Here is an 18,830-nt window from a genome sequence, read left to right as displayed (position 1 = left end):
TGCAGATGCTGGTTTAAACCGAAGATAGACACAAAATGCTGGAGTAACTCGGCGGGACAGGCAACATCTCTGGAGAGAGGGAATGGGTGACGTTTCGGGTCGAGACGCTTCTTCAGTCTGGAGAGAAGGAATGGGTGACGTTTCGGGTTGAGACCCTTCTTCAGTCTGAAGAAGGGTCTCGACCTGAAACGTCACCCATTCCTTCTCTCCAGAGATGCTGCCTGTCCCGCTGAGTTACTCCAGCATTTTGTGCCTATCTTGTCAATAGATTTCTTCTCTCTGGTGCTGTTGGGAACTGTTTTCGCTAACAATAGACAGTGACAATTAAATCGCTTCCTTAGCCACAGATTTTCAAGGAGTTGGTATTTTGCACTTTTGTGTATTTCAAACCGCTAGCCCACTCTTTTCTCATCGTTCTACTCACCACTTTTACTTGACCCATATTTTTAAACTTCCAACACTATGATCTGATAATTGTGTCCATTTTCACACATGAGCTGGTGAAAAACAGGGCGCTTCATCATCCCCTCTCTTAGGCTTGTGCTTATATCCTCTAGAGACCATGTGCTTTAATCTCCGTGACTTCCTCCAATCCTGCTTCCTGTCCTGCTGGACATCCCCAGTTTAATTCCAGGGCCATGGTGGAATAAGGAAAGGGAGAATGGGATTGATGCTGGCATGAACTTGATGGAACAAACAGCCTCCTGTGCCATAGGTTAGTGCGCCATACAAAGTTGTCCATTATTTGGACTGCATGTGTACAAGGGAGAGATTAAATGGAAGAAAGGCACAAAATGCTGGAGTAACTCAGCGGGACAGGCAACCTCTCTGGAGAGAAGGAATGGGTGACGTTTCGGGTCAAGACCCTTCTTTAGAATCTGGGTGACGTTTCGGGTCGAGACCCATACGGCTGGTTTGAGTGCTGGGATGGATTATTTAGCAGCCATTTCAAATCACTGCGGTAAAATGAATTCTTGGAGGCTGTGCAGTGCTGCAGATTCTTTGAAAAATGTTGACACTGAGGTGGATTATTTGTCGAGTGCCTGTAAATTGAGGAATTAATGGGCAGGCCTGTGTGTTGGGATGCAGGGTAGATTATGTAGAGAATGTCAGTGATGCAGTGAGCTATTTGAAACATTTCTATACTGGGATGAATAATTTGCAGATTCTCCGATGGCGTTTAGCATCCGAGAGGGAATGTACATTGGAATGTGTGGCCAATCAGTCACCTTTGTAGAACTGAATGCTTTTACCAGCTGTTGAACTGTATGATGGACAATTCATTTAACTGCACCTTGCATTGCTCAAGATTACGTACTTCTTCGACTACCTGTGCATTCAATGCGAAGGCCATGCCGTAAATATAATTGTTTCCCAATTATGTTTTGCACCAATGTCTTGTTTCTGTGCGCAGTCTATTTCTTTTCACTGTTTAGTTTATTTTAGTTTAGAGACACAGCGTGGGAGCAGGCCCTTCAGCCCACCGAGTCTACGCCAACCAGCGATCCCCATACACTAACACTATCCTACACACTAGGGACAATTTACAATTTCACTGAAGCCAATTAATCTACAACCGCACTACTAACCCACTAACTACAATTAAGCTACAACTCTTTGGAGTGTGGGAGGAAACCGGAGCACCCAAAGAAAACCCATGCAGTTTCAGGGGGAGAACATACAAACTCTGTACAGGCAGCCATAGTCAGGATTGAACCCAGGACTCTGGAGCTGTAAGGTGCCAACTCTCCCACAGCACAACCCTGTAGAATTTAGGGGTAATTTGTGTATAATTTATGTTTATGCCTGTTGACTGTCAATGTGCCAGCAGGCACAATTTTCATCGTCGCTGTACCTCACTGTACTAGTGCACCAGGCATAAACTCGATAAATAATAAACTGGCTTCCAGTTTTCAACACAGGTCTCATGAATCTACCGCCATTCAATTGTTACAGTGCCGGCTAAGATCTGATTATGATGAATTGACATTGCAAATAATTTTCCAATCCAAGCTGAATTCATTTAATCAATCTCATTCTAATAAGGTTGATGCAATCAGCTTGTTCTGCTCCTTACAAAGCGCCATGCATCCCATTTGTCTCCACCTTCTTCAAGCTTTGCCAGAATATGCTCTTAAAGTTCTCACCACGACATCTGACTAAACATCGTGTGATAAGTGTCCTATCAAATGACTAAAAAAATCCACAGAGGTGTCGGTGTTCATTTCAATGTTTCAATTACTTAACCATTTTTTAATGTATATTTTTGAAGGATTTCTTGCACAAGCATTGAGGGGCATAAGGCTCAATTACGAGATGTAAAAGCCTTTGTTGAATCAGTGCTAGTAGTGTACCTTGTGTTCCTCAGATTGCTCATCCATCTCGTTGTGCAAGTTGAGCTGACAAAACTGTCTATGGACAAGATGCCCCTGTTCCTTCAAGTGAACCTTGAATGTCTTGGCCGCTGTGACAGCCTTACGGTACTTGAGGAAAAGCTTGACCAGATGTGTGAAGATCTTCAACCTGACTTCCAAGTGCTGGATCGGATTGAAGGGTGGCACAAAGGTGCAGCGGTAGAGTTGCTGCCTTACGGGTGCTGTCTGTATGGAGTTTGTACGTTCTCCCCGTGACCGCGTGGGTTTTCTCCAAGTGCTTCGGTTTCCTCCCATACTCCAAAGAGTGCAGGTTTGTAGGTTAATTGGCTTTGGTAACATTGCGAATTGTCCGTTGTGTGTGTTAGGATAGTGCTAGTGTACGGGGATCGTTGGTCCGTAGGGACTCGGTGGCCAAAGGGCCTGTTTCCACGCTCTAAACTAGTCGTTCTTCTTTGATACTCCATGGCAATGATTTCCTTTCAGCCGGGAGTATGCTCCATCACCATTATTCTGATCCGTTGTGTTTGTTCTAACCTCACATACTTTGTGCCCTTACTTTTGATAATTAGAGAATTTTTGAGTACTAAGCAAAATAGGCTTGAGTTGAATGGTTCCCATGGCGATGGGGGAGAGTTTCCTGTTATTGCTGCTTTTCCCACAATTACACTCACGTGACCCAGAGTTAGTGTCAGAGCTCCCGTTATCCTTCCTGCCAAAAGTCCATATTGAATTTACACTGATGTGCTGTGGTTACCAGAGAATCTTAACACTTTGAGCAGATACATCCATAGATGTGATCATTCTCAAGCAAATATTAGATTTAGTAACTTGGACTTGGTAGATTCTGCCATAAGTTCTCACAGAAACCAATCTCTCAGCATGCAGTCCCGAACTGCAAAGTTTAATTACATTAACAATGTCACAATGGGATTTTAAAAACAATGATGTGGTCATGAGTTACCTCCTGTCTACTGAACTCAGGACCAAAGCCTATTGGGATATGGATCGTCTCATGGGCAATAAGTAAATTCACCACCATCAAGTGTCTGGGTTTATGCCACACTTGCCTTACCTTCATTTACAGTCTCATCCCAAGAACTTTTTGCCCTTGCACTCCACTGCAGCAATTCTCAGTCTGAGAAAGAGGGTTCTGACCCGAAACATCGTCTCCGTCTCCGTCTCTCCCTCTCCCTCTCTCCCTCTCCCTCTCCCTCTCCCTCTCCCTCTCCCTCTCCCTCTCCCTCTCCCTCTCCCTCTCCCTCTCCCTCTCCCTCTCCCTCTCCCTCTCCCTCTCCCTCTCCCTCTCCCTCTCCCTCTCCCTCTCCCTCTCCCTCTCCCTCTCCCTCTCCCTCTCCCTCTCCCTCTCCCTCTCCCTCTCCCTCTCCCTCTCCCTCTCCCTCTCCCTCTCCCTCTCCCTCTCCCTCTCCCTCTCCCTCTCCCTCTCCCTCTCCCTCTCCCTCTCCCTCTCTCTCCCCCTCTCCCTCTCTCTCCCCCTCTCCCACTCTCCCTCTCCCTGGGAGAGATAGATAGGGCAAAGGTGGCACATCTTCCAGTATCATGTTCACAACATGCTTGCCCCATCCTTGGTGGTGACCTCAGCTCCACTAATAACACATTATCATGTATCTATGAATCTATCACGGATCCGCACAGGCATGTACAGTACAGGAACACGCCCTTTTGCACTCAACGTGTATAAATATATATGGAAACAATGGTTTTTTCCTCGTTTTATCATGGCTAAGGTCCAAGTCATAAAGCTTGTCTCAGTAATGTTCAGGAGGTGGTCACAGGGACATTTAGAAATTAATAACAGGGCAAGGCTGAGCCAACAGGGAACTATGAAATGGAAAGCATGTTGAACAAATTTGTTGGTGTTTTTCGAGGTTGTCACCAGAGTAGTCAAGGGGGAAACCGGTAGATGTAAGAATTACATTTTGAGAAGTCCTTTGAAATGGCGCCACACAAGAGTTTGGTGAATTAAATGAGAGCCCATGTATTGGAATAATGCACTGTTGTAAATTGAGTATTGGTTACCAAATGAAAAGAAATTAACAGGCGGAAAAGAGGCACTTGCTAGCGGTGTGAGGGTGCTAAGTGTACTATATCCAAGTGTGCTGATGCTGGATGGCATTGTGGGTTGTGAGGCTGATGCAAAGAAGACATACAGAGAGGCTGTGTGAAAGGGCAACAACATGGTGAATGGAATACGACGTGGAAACATGCAAGTTCATCAACTTTAGTGTATAAAGTAACAAACTGGAGTATGATTTAAATGGTGAGAGACATAAAACGAATATTATTTAGGGGTAAATGAGCTTCCTCACACACCAATCACTGAGAAGTAATGTGTAGAAATAGCTGAATGAACTAGAAAGGCAAATGGTGTGTTTGGTCTTTATTGCAAGAAGATTGGAGAACAAGATTGAAGACACTGTCCTACGAAATTGTTTAGGGGCCTGATAAGACTGCAGCTGGAATAGTGTGTGCAGAACTTGCTTCCTTCCTTCCCAATGTGAGCGGGAGAGTGAATGATAGATGAAGTGCAGCAACGATACACTAGATTGATCCCTGGAAAAGGAAGGTTTGTTGTATGGAGAGAGCTTAAGCAATCTGGGATTTAGAAGAATGAGGGGTGATCACATTGAAACAGACGAAGTTTTTATGAGGCAACAGAGTAGATGCAGGAAGGTAAGTTCCATTTGCTATTAAGAGTCATGGTCCCAAAGTAAAGTGTTCATCATTCTGGACAGAAAAAAACCCAAAACATTTTCACTCAGTTCACTTCTTTACTCAAGGTTGCTGTGGAGATTTAGTTGTTGGCTCCATTCAGGACAATGATCAACGGATTTTGGCACGTTAAGGTCATAACGTCATAGGTCATAAGTGATAGGAGCAGAATTAGGCCATTTGGCCCATCAAGTCTACTCCGCCATTCAATTATGGCTTTTTATTCACAAAAAGCTGGATAACTCAGCAGGTCAGGCAGCATCTCGGGAGAGAAGGAATGGGTGACGTTTCGGGTCGAGACCCTTCTTCAGACTGATGTCAGGGGGGCGGGACAAAGGAAGGATATAGGTGGAGACAGGAAGATAGAGGGAGATCTGGGAAGGAGGAGGGGAAGGGAGGGACAGAGGAGCTATCTAAAGTTGGCTGATTCAATTATGGCTGATCTATCTCTCCCTCCAAACCCCATTCTCCTGCCTTCTTCCCATAACCCCTGACACCCACACTCATCAAGAATCTATCTATCTCTGCTTTAAAAATGTCCATTCACTTGGCCTCCTTCTGTGGCAAAGAAGTCCACAGATTCACACCACTCTCTGACTAAAGAAATTCCTTCTCATCTCCTTCCTAAAGGAACGTGCTTTAATTCTGTGGCTATGACCTCTAGTCTTAAACTCTCCCACTAGTGGAAACATCCTCTCCGCATCCACTCTACCCAAGCCTTTCACTATTCGACACGTTTCAATGAGGTCCCCCTCACTATTCCAGCGAGTACAGGCCCAGTGCCATCAAAAGCTCATCATAAGTTAACCCACTCATTCCTGGGATCAATGTTGTAAATCTCCTCTGGACCCTCTCCAGAGCCAGCACATCCAAGAAGGTAATACATGAAAGTAGAAGATCTGAAGTAGAAGATCAGCCAGGACCCTTATAAAATGGCATGGCAGGCAATGGCCAACCCCTGCTCCTGTTTCTTATGTTTTTAGGTTGTGTCTCCATTGCGAATAGCTCAATCAATGAATATGTCTAGTTCAGCAAAGTCCTGCACCCAATCCTGTCCGGCAAGACAAATGGAAATGGATCAATGAATGTGATGGTTTCGGCTTGAGCCGTATGGGTAACTGGCTTAGTGCACAAGCCATGAGCTATGATCACAAAATCTGCAGCAATGCTAACATGGACAAGCACGGTGGAACGTTGGGGCACTACATGCAAGTCTTGCTTGGTTGATCTCTTTGGTGGACTGTCTTGTGCAGGTTGTGAGCTATGCCCGTGGGGGAAATCAGACCACTTGTGAGATGTCACTTGACTCTTTGCAATGTTCTCCAGGGCTAGTTGTCCCCATTGCTCCTGCATGCAAGTGTGGTCAACAGTGTTGCAGATTGGTATTGGTTTATCACTGTCATGTGTGCCAAGGTACAGTGAATGTATTGTTTGTGTGCTATCCAGTCAAATCATACCATACATGAGTACAAACAAGCCACACACAAGTGCACATGCAATGCAAAGAGAAAAATACCAGACTTTACAATACAATAGACCCTCCTATAATGGACCATGGGGTAGGCAAAGGTGTCCGTTATTGCTGATTGTCCATTATAACCGAGTAAGGTATTATCATTGTACATAGTGGAAACAAAGAGATGCGGATGATAGTTAATACACAAAAGGACACAAAGTGCTGGAGTAACTCAGCGTGTCAGGCAGCATCGCTGGAGGACATGGATAGGTGACGTTGGAACCCTTCTTCAGACCGATTCAGTCTGCTGGGTTATTGCAGCAGGTCCATCTGCTTATCCAAAATCCATTACAAAGGGTCCATTAAAACAAGGGTTTACTACAGTATATGGTGTTGCAACATTATAGCACATTGGCTGCTTGGTGTCGTGCTCAGCCGATGAGCAATGAAATTAGTGCCAGCTGAATCATGGAAATGAACCCTCGACATAGATCGACGGATGTGGGGTGATATAAAGTCTGATTCCTTCAACTGTTTTCAGGTTATTCCTGAGTTTACTTGACGAATGCAACAAAGGTCTCTGTAGATTATGGTCAGGGCAACGCAAGCTGGACCTTGAGGCCAACTCTGGCAGCCACGCTCGCACGAAACATATCATTGCCTCTGGGTGAACTAGCTGAGTTCTGAGTTTCATCAGGACTTGTTCCCTGAGGCAAGGCATTGAGCCAGCGCCTTGCATTTGAACCACTGAAAACCAATGGACCCCCCCCCCCCCTTGATTTGTTATACTAGTTTTGTAAGTTTAATTTAGTTTGGTTTAGTTTAGTGTATTGTCACGTATACTGAGGAACAGTGATTTTTTCTTTGTTGCGAGCTACCAAGTCAGTGGAAAGACAATAAATGATTACACAAGGTGCCACACAAGAGTTTGTTGAATTAAATGAGAGCCCATGTATTGGAATAATTCACCTTTGTGAATTGAGTATTGGTTACCAAATGAAAAGAAAAGAACAGGGGGAAAAGGGACATTTGCTAGCTGGGTAAGGGGTACTAAGTGTAATATATACAAGTGTGCTGATGCTGGATGGCATTGTGGGTTGTGAGGCTGATGCAAAGAGGACATACAGAGAGGCTGTGTGAAAGGGCAACGACATTGTGAATGGAATACGATGTGGAAACATGGAAGTTCATCACCTTTGGGCAGATGCGTGACAGATGCAGTATAATATAGATAAATGTGAGGTTATCCACTTTGGCGGCAAAAACAAAGAGGCAGATTATTATCTCAATGGTGTCAGGTTAGGTAAGGGGGAGGTGCAGCGAGACCTGGGTGTCCTTGTACACCAGTCACTGAAAGTTGGCGTGCAGGTACAGCAGGCAGTGAAGAAAGCTAATGGCACGTTGGCCTTCATAATGAGAGGATTTCAGTATAGGAGTAAAGAGGTTCTACAGTTGTATAGGGCCCTGGTAAGACCACATCTGGAGTATTGTGTACAGTTTTGGTCTCCTAATTTGAGGAAGGACATCTTGTAATTGAGGCAGTGCAGCGTAGGTTCACGAGATTGATCCCTGGGATGGCGGGACTGTCATATCAGGAAAGATTGAAAAGACTAGGCTTGTATTCACTGGAGTTGAGAAGGATGAGAGGGGATCTTATAGAAACATATAAAATTATAAAAGGACTGGACAAGCTAGATGCAGGAAAAATGTTCCCAATGTTGGGCAAGTCCAGAACCAAGGGCCACAGTCTTAGAATAAAGGGGCGGCCATTTAAAACTGAGGTGAGAAGGAACTTTTTCATCCAGAGTTATGAATTTGTGGAATTCTCTGTCACAGAGGGCAGTGGAGGCCAAATCACTGGATGGATTTAAGAGAGAGTTAGATAGAGCTCTACGGGTAGTGGAATCAAGGGACATGGGGAGAAGGCAGGCACGGGTTATTGAATGTGGATGATCAGCCGTGATCACAATGAATGGCGGTGCTGGCTCGAAGGGCCGAATGGCCTCCTCTTGCACCTATTTTCTAAGTTTCTATGCTTCTATTAAAGGCTGCGCTTGCCAACAATACCCATTTCCCTAAAAAACATACACTCTACTTCTTCACACCCACTTTATAAAAGCCTTTTTGAAAGAGATTTGCATTTCTGTTGAGCATTTCATCATACCCCGGACTGTTGCAACATAGCCTGACTCTGAAAGTTCACTCTGTGGCAAACTATGAATGACCAGATGATGAAATAGATATTGATCGAGGGATGTACAGTGCCCTCCATGAGGTTTGGGACAAAGTCCCATCATTTATTTATTTGCCTCTGTGCTCCACAATTTGAGTTTTGTAATAGAAAAAATCACATGTGGTTAAAGTGCACATTGTCAGATTTTATTAAAGGCCATTTTTATACATTTTGGTTTCACCATGTAGAAATTACAGCAGTGTTTATACATAGTCCCCCCATTTCAGGGCACCATAATGTTTGGAACACATGGCTTCACAGGTGTTTGTAATTGCTCAGGTGTGTTTAATTGCCTCCTTAATGCAGGTATAAGAGAGCTCTCAGCACCTAGTCTTTTCTCCATCACCTTTGGAAACTTTTATTGCTGTTTAACAACATGAGGACCAAAGTTGTGCCAATGAAAGTTAAAGAAGCCATTATGGGACTGAGAAACAAGAATAAAACTGTTAGACGCACGGCACGGTAGCGCAGCGGTAGAGTTGCTGCTTTACAGCGAATGCAGCGCCGGAGACTCAGGTTCGATCCTGACGACGGGTGCTGTACTGTAAGGAGTTTGTACGTTCTCCCCGTGACCTGCGTGGGTTTTCTCCGAGATCTTCGGTTTCCTCCCACACTCCAAAGACGTACAGGTATGTAGGTTAATTGGCTGGGTAAATGTGAAAATTGTCCCTAGTGGGTGTAGGATAGTGTTAATGTACGGGGATCGCTGGGCGGCACGGACTTGGTGGGCCGAAAAGGCCTGTTTCCGGCTGTATATATATGATATGATATGATGACATCAGCCAAACCTTAGGCTTACCGAAATCAACTGTTTGGAACATCATTAAGAAGAAAGAGAGCACTGGTGAGTTTACTAATCGCAAAGGGACTGGCAGGCCAAGGAAGACCTCCACAGCTGATGACAGGAATTCTCTCAATAATAAAAAAAAATCCCCAAAACCCTGTCCGATCGATCAGAAACACTCTTCAGGAGTCAGGTGTGGATTTGTCAATGACCACTGTCCGCAGAAGACTTCGTGAACAGAAATCCAGAGGCTACACTGCAAGATGCAAACCACTGGTTAGCCGCAAAAATAGGATGGCCAGGTTACAGTTTGCAAGAAGTACTTAAAAGAGCAACCACAGTTCTGGAAAAAGGTCTGGTGGACAGATGAGACAAAGATTAACTTATATCAGAGTGATGGCAAGAGCAAAGTATGGAGGAGAGAAGGAACTGCCCAAGATCCAAAGCATACCACCTCATCTGTGAAACACAGTGGTGGGGGTGTTATGGCCTGGGCATGTACCAGCTGAAGGTACTGGCTCATTTATCTTCATTGATGATACAACTGCTGATGGTAGTAGCATAATGAATTCTGAAGTGTATAGACACATCCTATCTACTCAAGTTCAAACAAATGCCTCAAAACATTGGCCGGCAGTTCATTCTACAGCAAGACAATGATCCCAAACATACTGCTAAAGCAACAAAGGAGTTTTTCAAAGCTAAAAAATATTCAATTCTTGAGTGGCCAAGTCAATCACCTGTTCTGAACCCAATTGAGCATGCCTTTTATATGCTGAAGAGAAAACTAAAACAAGCATAAGCTTAAGATGGCTGCAATACAGGCCTGGCAGAGCATCACCAGAGAAGACACCCAGCAACTGGTGATGTCCATGAATCGCAGACGTCAAGCAGTCAATGCATGCAAAGGATATGCAACAAAATACTAAACATGACTACAAATTTACATGAAATTGCTGTGTCCCAAACATTATGGTGCCCTGAAATGGGGGGACTATGTATAAACACTGCAGTCATTTCTACATGGTGAAACCAAAATGTATAAAAATGGCCTTTATTAAAATCTGACAATGTGTACTTTAACCACATGTGATTTTTTTTTTCTATTACAAATCTCAAATTGTGGAGTACAGAGGCAAATAAATAAATGATGGGTCTTAGTCCCAAACATTATGGAGGGCACTGTATATTGCAAGGGTTACCAGGGAAAACAACTCTTTGTGGGAATGCCGAACCGAAGAATTTTCATGTTGTGGAGGAGGATCATGATGATGGTCAAATTGCTGGGTGGAATACTTGTCACAAAAGCTATAAATCTGTTTACCTCAGCAGTAAAAGCACAGCTAGCATTAGTCATGTTGGCAGTTAAATCACTAGTCTTATTTCGCAAGATATTACTAAAACATTTCTGTGGCAATCTGCAGATGCTCATTGCAGAACTTGGTTCGACAATTTGCGAGAACGTTTCCGCGCCATGTTAAGAAACTTGCTTACTTCTCTGTATTCCTCGTATGTTGCAAAACATACTTGGCTAATAAAGTATGATTATGATTATTATGATTATGATAAATACCCACGCATTATGATCCAATGATCAATGGAGTTGTGACCTCGGCCCTTGATTTAGATTTTAGATTTTAGATTTAGAGATACATAGCGGAAACAGGCCCTTCGGCCCATCGCGTCCACGCCGCCCAGCGATCCCCGCATATTAACACTATCCTACACACACTAGGGACAATTTTTACATTTACATTTACCCAGTCAATTAACCTATATACCTCTCACCCCTTGCGGCAAGTAAAATAAAGCATACTGCTGTTGGGGGTTTATGTAACGGGTCTTTCAGCCTTAATTCGGGTCGAGATTTCTACAATATGTCATAGCACCTTGCGATGTCTGATCCAGAAAACATTCTCTCTCAGGCTACATTACCTCCCTTTGCTACTTCCTGTTTCCTAGACCTTAAGATTTTTTTACTCACATGTTTTTTTTTACAGCTGCATATTATTTTTTTATCTTTTTGATACAGAGCTTGGCAGTCTCGAAATCATTGTAAACCAGACCAGCTCAGCCCACGGTCCATTTGTGATTATCCTAATCTTAACATTAATGGCTTTGCTGTGTATATATATGGCACACCATTAATCTGTGGTGCCCAGAGGTCAACTGTATGCCAAGAGTGGTGATCAGGCTAATTCATTCCAGCATGATCAGCCTATTTGTTTCATACTTTGAAGAGTTTTTCTGCTGTCTTTCCTGCTGGGGGATTGTGCAACATCATGGACACTACACTGAGAGTCTGGCTTGGGACTCTTGCTTGGAGGCAAGGAGATCATAGCAACAACTTCCTTAAAGACAGACATAAGTGAGACGGTGCACAGTTGGTAGAGGTGATGCCTCACAGTGCCAGAGACCCAGGTTCAATCCCTAACTTGGGCGTTGTCTGTGTGGAGTTTGTACACCCCCCCCCTCCCTCCCTCCCTCGTGATTGCATGTTTCCTCTGAATGCTCTGATATCCTCCCACATCCCAGAAAATGTGGGTAGGTTAATTAGCCACTATAAGTTGTTCTTAATGTGTAAATGAGTGGTGGAATCTGAGGTGGGTTAATGGGAATGTGGGATTGTTGTAGGATTAGTGGACATGGTGATTGATGGTCAGTGTGGGCCATGAACTGGGTCGACCTTCAGCTCGATGGACTGAAGGGCCTGTTTCCATGCTGTATCTCTCTATGGCTCTATGAGAGAGCACAGCTTGCTGCAGAGACCGGGATGTAGGGGATCATTGTGAAGTTACTGCACATACTGTCTCACTAGGAAGGCAGGAGAGTGATGAATCAAGAGCAAGCTGTTAGATGTCCACAGGGATCAGTGCTGCCTGCCACACTGGTCTGTGTGTGGCAGGTGAAGCTTGTCCGTGGACCCTTTTAAAAGATATTCTTGAATGTCCTTCCAGTGACTGAGAACATATTGTATTAAAAATAATCTTCTTTCCACCTCTGGGTATTTAGCCAATTGCCTCAGTATTATCATATCCCCAGATGTCCAACACAACTGCCACTAGATAACGTTTCTCATTCACTCCATCAGATTTGTTCAACCTTCTCCGCTTTGAGATTTGCATCTCCTGTCCCTCTGAGGAGCTGTGGTTCTGGAAACTCGGAGCGATTTTAAGCAATGTCTTTTGCACGCGTTCCATGGCCTTTCATATGGTGTGGTTCCCAGAAAAGGATGCACTGGGCCAGATGGTGCTCGATCCAGCTCAAGCCTTGCTGCCAACCACAAGGCCTCACTCGCAAAACCATTGAGGACCTGCTGAGCTGGAGGCTTGTCCACCATGGCTGATCCACAGGCCATGAGAGTTGCCTCGGTCATGTGATGGATCCTGAGACTCTCTGGTCATTTGATAGCTCATCGGCCTTTCCGACTGTCAGTGATTATCAGGGATATATGTAACAACATTGAAAACAAATTTTCAGAATTAAAACAGAATAACAAAATTAAAAAGATAACTGTACAGGAGTTCCCTTGTTACAGATGACCTGGCTTATGGAAATCCAACATTACCCAATTCTTCCATAGAATTTTCAGGATAACAATAATAACCTGATTTATTGTGTTCATTAATAACTGGATACAGTGCATATTACATTGGTTTAATTACTGTATGTATTATGCTAGATTGAATATGTGATGAAATGAAAGGATTATAATAAATATATGTAGAGTGATATGGGTAATATGGGTTACTATAGAAATTCACTTACAGACAGTAAGTCAGGAACAGAAGATGGACACAAAATGCTGGAGTAACTCAACAGGTCAGTGCAGCATCTCTGGAGAAAAGTAACAGGTAACGTTTCAGGTCAAGACTTTTCTTCAGACTGAGATACAGGGGAGAGGGAAACTAGAGGTATGAAAAGGTACAGAATAAACCAGAGCCGGCATTGATGCCTCAGGAAAGGTGGAGCCCACAGTGGTCCATTGTTGGCAGTGGAAGAGGGATACGGACAGTGAAACTAGCAGGACGACTCGGGTGGGCGAGCGATGGAGAGAGAGGGAATGCAAGGGTTACTTGAAAATAGAGAAATCAATATTCATGCCTCTGGGTGGTGACTTATGACTCAAATACTTAAATGAGAGGATCACCTTAGAAGACAATAGACATTAGGTGCAGGAGTAGGCCATTCGGCCCTTCGAGCCAGCACCGACTATGTCCAGTGTGAGACTGAGCAGCCGTAACCAGCGCCTCAGCTTAGCTCACATTGCATTTTGAACACATTTCCTCATGACGCAGAAGACTATTCAGCCCATAGAGCCCACGCCAGCTCTCAGAGTGAAGCCATTGATCCTATTCCCCCACTTATCTCCCTGTGCTATTTTCTCTGTTGCATGCCTATCAATTCCATCTGATTCTCACACCCATCCACCTAAGCCAGAGGCAAGGCTCATTGGTCAAGTTAAGGACCCTCACATCTTTGGAATGGCACACGGAGGAAAGCCAGGCGGCCACAGGGAGAGCATGCAAACTCCACACAGACAGTGTCCGATGTTAGGACTGAACCCGGCTGGTTGGACCTGTGAGTCAGCAGTACTAACTGCTGTGCCTACTGTACTATTGAGCTCCACCCCTCCATTGCGCTGCTGACGTGGGCAATGTAAAATGCAGGTGCAGAACTCTTGAACGAGTCTGCTCTCTCTCTCCCTCCCCAATAACCACCTCCAGTTGGAATCCAGTCAGGGAATTTTAAAAGACACAAAATGCTGGAGTAGCAGTGAGCCAGGCAAAAACTCTGGAAAAAAGGAATAGGTGACGGGTCTCAACCCGAAACGTCACCTATTTCTTTTCTCCAGAGATGCTGTCTGACCTGCTGAGTTACTCCAGCATTTTGTGTCCATCTTCAGTGTAAATCAGCATCTGCAGTTCCTACACAGTGAATTTTAAACGTTCCTTGCTTTTGTAGTTTGTGACTGCTTATAAGGCCAAGGATCCCTGATCTCATTTTCTTTCAGCAACGTTATCTATTCCTGTTCTTTCAGGTACTCGTCACTGTGGTTTCACACTGTTTAAATTCTGCTCAACTTCTTTGCCACTTTCTGATTTACTGTGCGAATAATGTTACAAATGCCCAGAGTGCTGCTGTGAGATTTCCACCTGTGCTCCTAGGTTTGAGGCCACAGGTCACTCATCCAATATCATGGCCATGACACATTTCTAAATGTGGGAACCTGCATTCATAGCGAGGGGATTTGAGTATAGGAGCAGGGAGGTTGTGCTGCAGTTGTACAGGGCATTGGTGAGACCACACCTGGAGTATTGCGTACAGTTTTGGTCTCCTAATCTGAGGAAAGACATTCTTGCCATAGAGGGAGTACAGAGAAGGTTCACCAGATTGATTCCTGGGATGGCAGGACTTTCATATGAAGAAAGACTGGATAGACTCGGTTTGTACTCGCTGGAATTTAGAAGATTGAGGGGGGATCTTATAGAAACTTACAAAATTCTTAAGGGGTTGGACAGGGTAGATGCAGGAAGATTGTTCCCGATGTTGGGGAAGTCCAGAACAAGGGGTCACAGTTTAAGGATAAGGGGGAGGTCTTTTAGGACCGAGATGAGAACGTTTTTCTTCACACAGAGAGTGGTGAATCTGTGGAATTCTCTGCCACAGAAGGTAGATGAGGCCAGTTCATTGGCTATATTTAAGAGGGAGTTAGATGTGGCCCTTGTGGCTAAAGGGATCAGGGGGTATGGAGAGAAGGCAGGTACGGGATACTGTTGGATGATCAGCCATGATCATGTTGAATGGCGGTGCAGGCTCGAAGGGCTGAATGGCCTACTCCTGCACCTATTTTCTATGTTTCTATGTTTCTATGACATGTTGCAGTGAGTCTCCACTGCTTTCTCAGCTGAACAAGAAAGCCCATGTACTATCTCCAGGAACATGTGGAGGTTTCGTGGTGCCCTTGCCTAATACTTACCTTTCAAGGAGCATCACTAAAATAATGACCTGATCATTTTTTTCTGTGATGTTTGTGGCAGTTTGCTGAGCGAGTAATGGACAATGAAGTCATAGAGTCATACAGTGTGGAAACAGGCCCTTCAATATAACTTGCCCACACCGACCCACACGTGCCATCTACATCAGACTGAAGAAGGGCCTCGACCCGAAACGTCACCTATTCCCTCTCTCCAGACATGCTGCCTGCCCCACTGAGTTACTCCGGCATTTTCTGTCTATCTTTGTGACATCTACACGAGTAATAAGATTTCAACATAGTGTCAACATTTCAAAGGTAATTGGCTGTAAAGTGCACTGCAAAGCTTTGCGTTTGTGAGTGGTACCATGCAAATGAAGCCCTTTCCTTAACTTCACAAGGTATCCCTCTGATATTAGCCCCAACAAAGCAGAGGGCTTTTAACTCCAGCAACGGTAGATGTTTCTCTGATACATCACCTACAAGGCTCGAAGGCACAGATTAATTAAGCCAACCGGCACGGACTTGGTGGGCCGAAAAGGCCTGTTTCCGGCTGTATATATATGATATGATATGATAACTGCATCCTTTCTCTACAAGTTCACGACGTCGTGCATTTATATAGCCTCTCAAGTAATAAAAGTCATCCCACATCCTCATCGTGTCACCAAAACTTGGAATTATTATAAATCAGTCTATCCCAGGAATTGGCGGAAGGATCAGGGCTTGTTACATTAAGAGGACGGAAGTCTCACGCTCTCCCCCCCTCCCCAAAAGAAATAACCTGAATCCAGTCAAAGAGAGCCTTGATGCCATGGCAACAGATCCGAGGAGCTCTTCATCAGGGTAACCAGGGTTCCTTCACCACCGTTTATAAGATTTTCTCTGACCTCTAAGTGCTGTCACGTGCAAAGCCTGTTACATGAGGTTGGTAGCTCAGTCAGAACATGGATCCTTTCAGCTCCTGGGAAAGTTGGGGCTCCTACTTCCCCAGCCGATCTGCCGTTACCATAATTCATTCAGAAGAGCGAGTCCATTAATTGCCAGCCCCAGTGCCCATCCAAGGCAGTGCCAAGACACAGCAACAATGCCCTGCTTTGAGTCTCATTCAAGCGGCCGAACAGAGGATGAGGCAACGTTTCCACACAGCCTGGCTAAACTCCATCTGCCATTTAGTTCCTGCTGGGGAGCGAACAATAACGGCTGTGTTTTCCTCTCCTCTCATGTTTGCTGTTTGTGGCCGCAGTTTAGTTAAGAAAGGCGGCTCTCCTGCCCCCCTTCAGGATCCCGAGAAATTTGTTTTTCTTTCCCTTTTCATTCTGTTTTTTCCCCCTGTGCTCTGTCACACAACCTTTAACTCCGTGATGGACTGGGCTCCCATGGGCACAAGGTAGCCTCCCTTCTCCCTCAGTCCCTTGGATTGTCCAGAGGAACTGTGAGAATATTGGTAATCTCCTTCCCTATGGTTCAAAGGGTTGACAGGAAAGATTGAGCGGGGGGGGGGGGGGGGGGGGGGGGGGGTTGTGTTGTTGCCCTCTTCAATGGCACAATGCTGAGAACTATATTCTGTTCACTCTATCTTTCTCTTTGCTCCACCTATTGTACTTGGGTTTGGCTTGATTGTATTCATCTGTGTGCTATCTGATGGGATTGGACAAAGCTTTTCACTGTACCTCGGCACACGTGACAATAATAAATCTAAACCTTCCCTCCCCACTGCATCAAAGTCCCCCGGTTAACGCAAAGGAACGTCTGACTGGGTCCCACCAAACCCCAGAACAAAATCTGCTGCAGCTCCAACTCATTTTTCTTTGATCCCAACTTTCTGAAAAGCTGCCCATCCAAGAGCTGTGCTGCTTCCTAAGTGGGTTTTGTGGATCTGGGCGAAGTGAGGTCAGTATTATAAGCTGAACCTCCAGGCTGGAGAGCTCGACTAGAAGACAGACTCTCGTTGGCTGGGGTTAAGTTGTGAAGCATCGGGTCCCTCGGTGTGAAGAAGGCTTCCTACAGAGAAATAAGACGCGGTTGCCATAGCAACAGAGCCATCAAGAAGGACATCGATCGCCTGCCCGTATCATGGGGTGTGAACTGTTGTAACAAGGTGAGTTGTTTCAGCACCACCTTGGCTGGTGTAAACTGCAGGGAGCGAGATAGCGGGTGCAGCACAGAGATTGTATACAGTGCAAGAAAATAACTGCAGACGCTGGTACAAATCGAAGGTATTTATTCACAAAACGCTGGAGTAACTCAGCGGGTCAGGCAGCATCTCAGGAGAGAAGGAATGGGCGACGTTTCGGGTCCAGACCCTTCTTCAGTCTGAAGAAGTTAGAGGGAGTTAGGAGGAGTTACTCCAGCAGGACAGAGATTTGATCATCGGTCCCCGCAGTGGGAGAGGGGCCGTCAGATGCAGGGGGAATCTCCACCGGAGAAAGGGAACAGTGGTGAGGAGATTCAATCGCGGATTGTTAACATTACCGACCATTTTCACAGATTAAACGAACGGAGATGAGGAAGAATTTTTTTTTTCAGTCAGAGAGTTGTGAATCTGTGGAATTCTCTGCCTCAGATGGCAGTGGAGGCCAATTCTCTGAATGCATTCAAGAGAGAGCTGGATAGAGCTCTTAAGGATAGCGGAGTCAGGGGGTATGGGGAGAAGGCAGGGACGGGGTACTGATTGAGAATGATCAGCCATGATCACATTGAATGGCGGTGCTGGCTCGAAGGGCCGAATGGCCTCCTCCTGCGCCTATTGTCTATAATGGAAAGATTTATAGATATTCTGCCTGACCTGCTGAGTTACTCCAGCATTTTGTGAATAAATACCTTCGATTTGGACCAGCGCCTGCAGTTATTTTCTTATATATTGTCTAAAAAGGAAAGATTTTATTCACCATTTGGGAAGTTGTGAAAAGGCACCAGTGGTTCAGTGGTCTCTCTCTCTCTCTCTCTCTCTCTCTCTCTCTCTCTCTCTCTCTCTCTCTCTCTCTCTCTCTCTCTCTCTCTCTCTCTCTCTCTCTCTCTCTCTCTCTCTCTCTCTCTCTCTGTGTCTGTCTGTCTGTCTCTCTCTCTGTCTCTCTCTCTCTTTCTCTCTCTCGTCTCCTCTCCAATTGATCCGCCCTGATCTAAAGAACTGTGCTTATCAGATGGTGAAATATTGGAAGTGTTGACTTTAAAACTGAGGTCCTAAGAAGGGTCTCGATCCGAAACGCCACCTATTCCTTTTCTCTAGAGATGATGTCTGACCCGCTGAGTTACTCCTGCTTTTTGTGTCTGTC

General features: G+C 45.1%; 1 protein-coding gene across 6 annotated transcripts in view; it reads left to right on the top strand.

Annotated features, from left to right (window-relative positions):
- Positions 1-18,830, top strand: part of LOC144602230 (excitatory amino acid transporter 2-like) — a 98,303-nt gene that overhangs the window by 13,977 nt on the left and 65,496 nt on the right. Inside the window, exon 1 of one of the 6 annotated variants that reach the window (XM_078415068.1) lies at positions 17,121-17,656. The exons of 4 other annotated variants lie outside the window; for them this stretch is intronic. The gene's annotated coding sequence lies outside the window, so the exon portion shown is untranslated. Of the gene's footprint in view, positions 1-17,120; positions 17,657-18,830 lie in introns of those variants that run through there. One more of the 6 variants, XM_078415066.1, reaches the window with a different exon arrangement.

The sequence above is a fragment of the Rhinoraja longicauda genome, chromosome 18 (assembly GCF_053455715.1).
Source record: "Rhinoraja longicauda isolate Sanriku21f chromosome 18, sRhiLon1.1, whole genome shotgun sequence".
NCBI lineage: Eukaryota > Metazoa > Chordata > Chondrichthyes > Rajiformes > Arhynchobatidae > Rhinoraja > Rhinoraja longicauda.
Note: the sequence above shows the minus strand (reverse complement) of the source record. Positions and strands in the feature narration are given on the sequence as shown.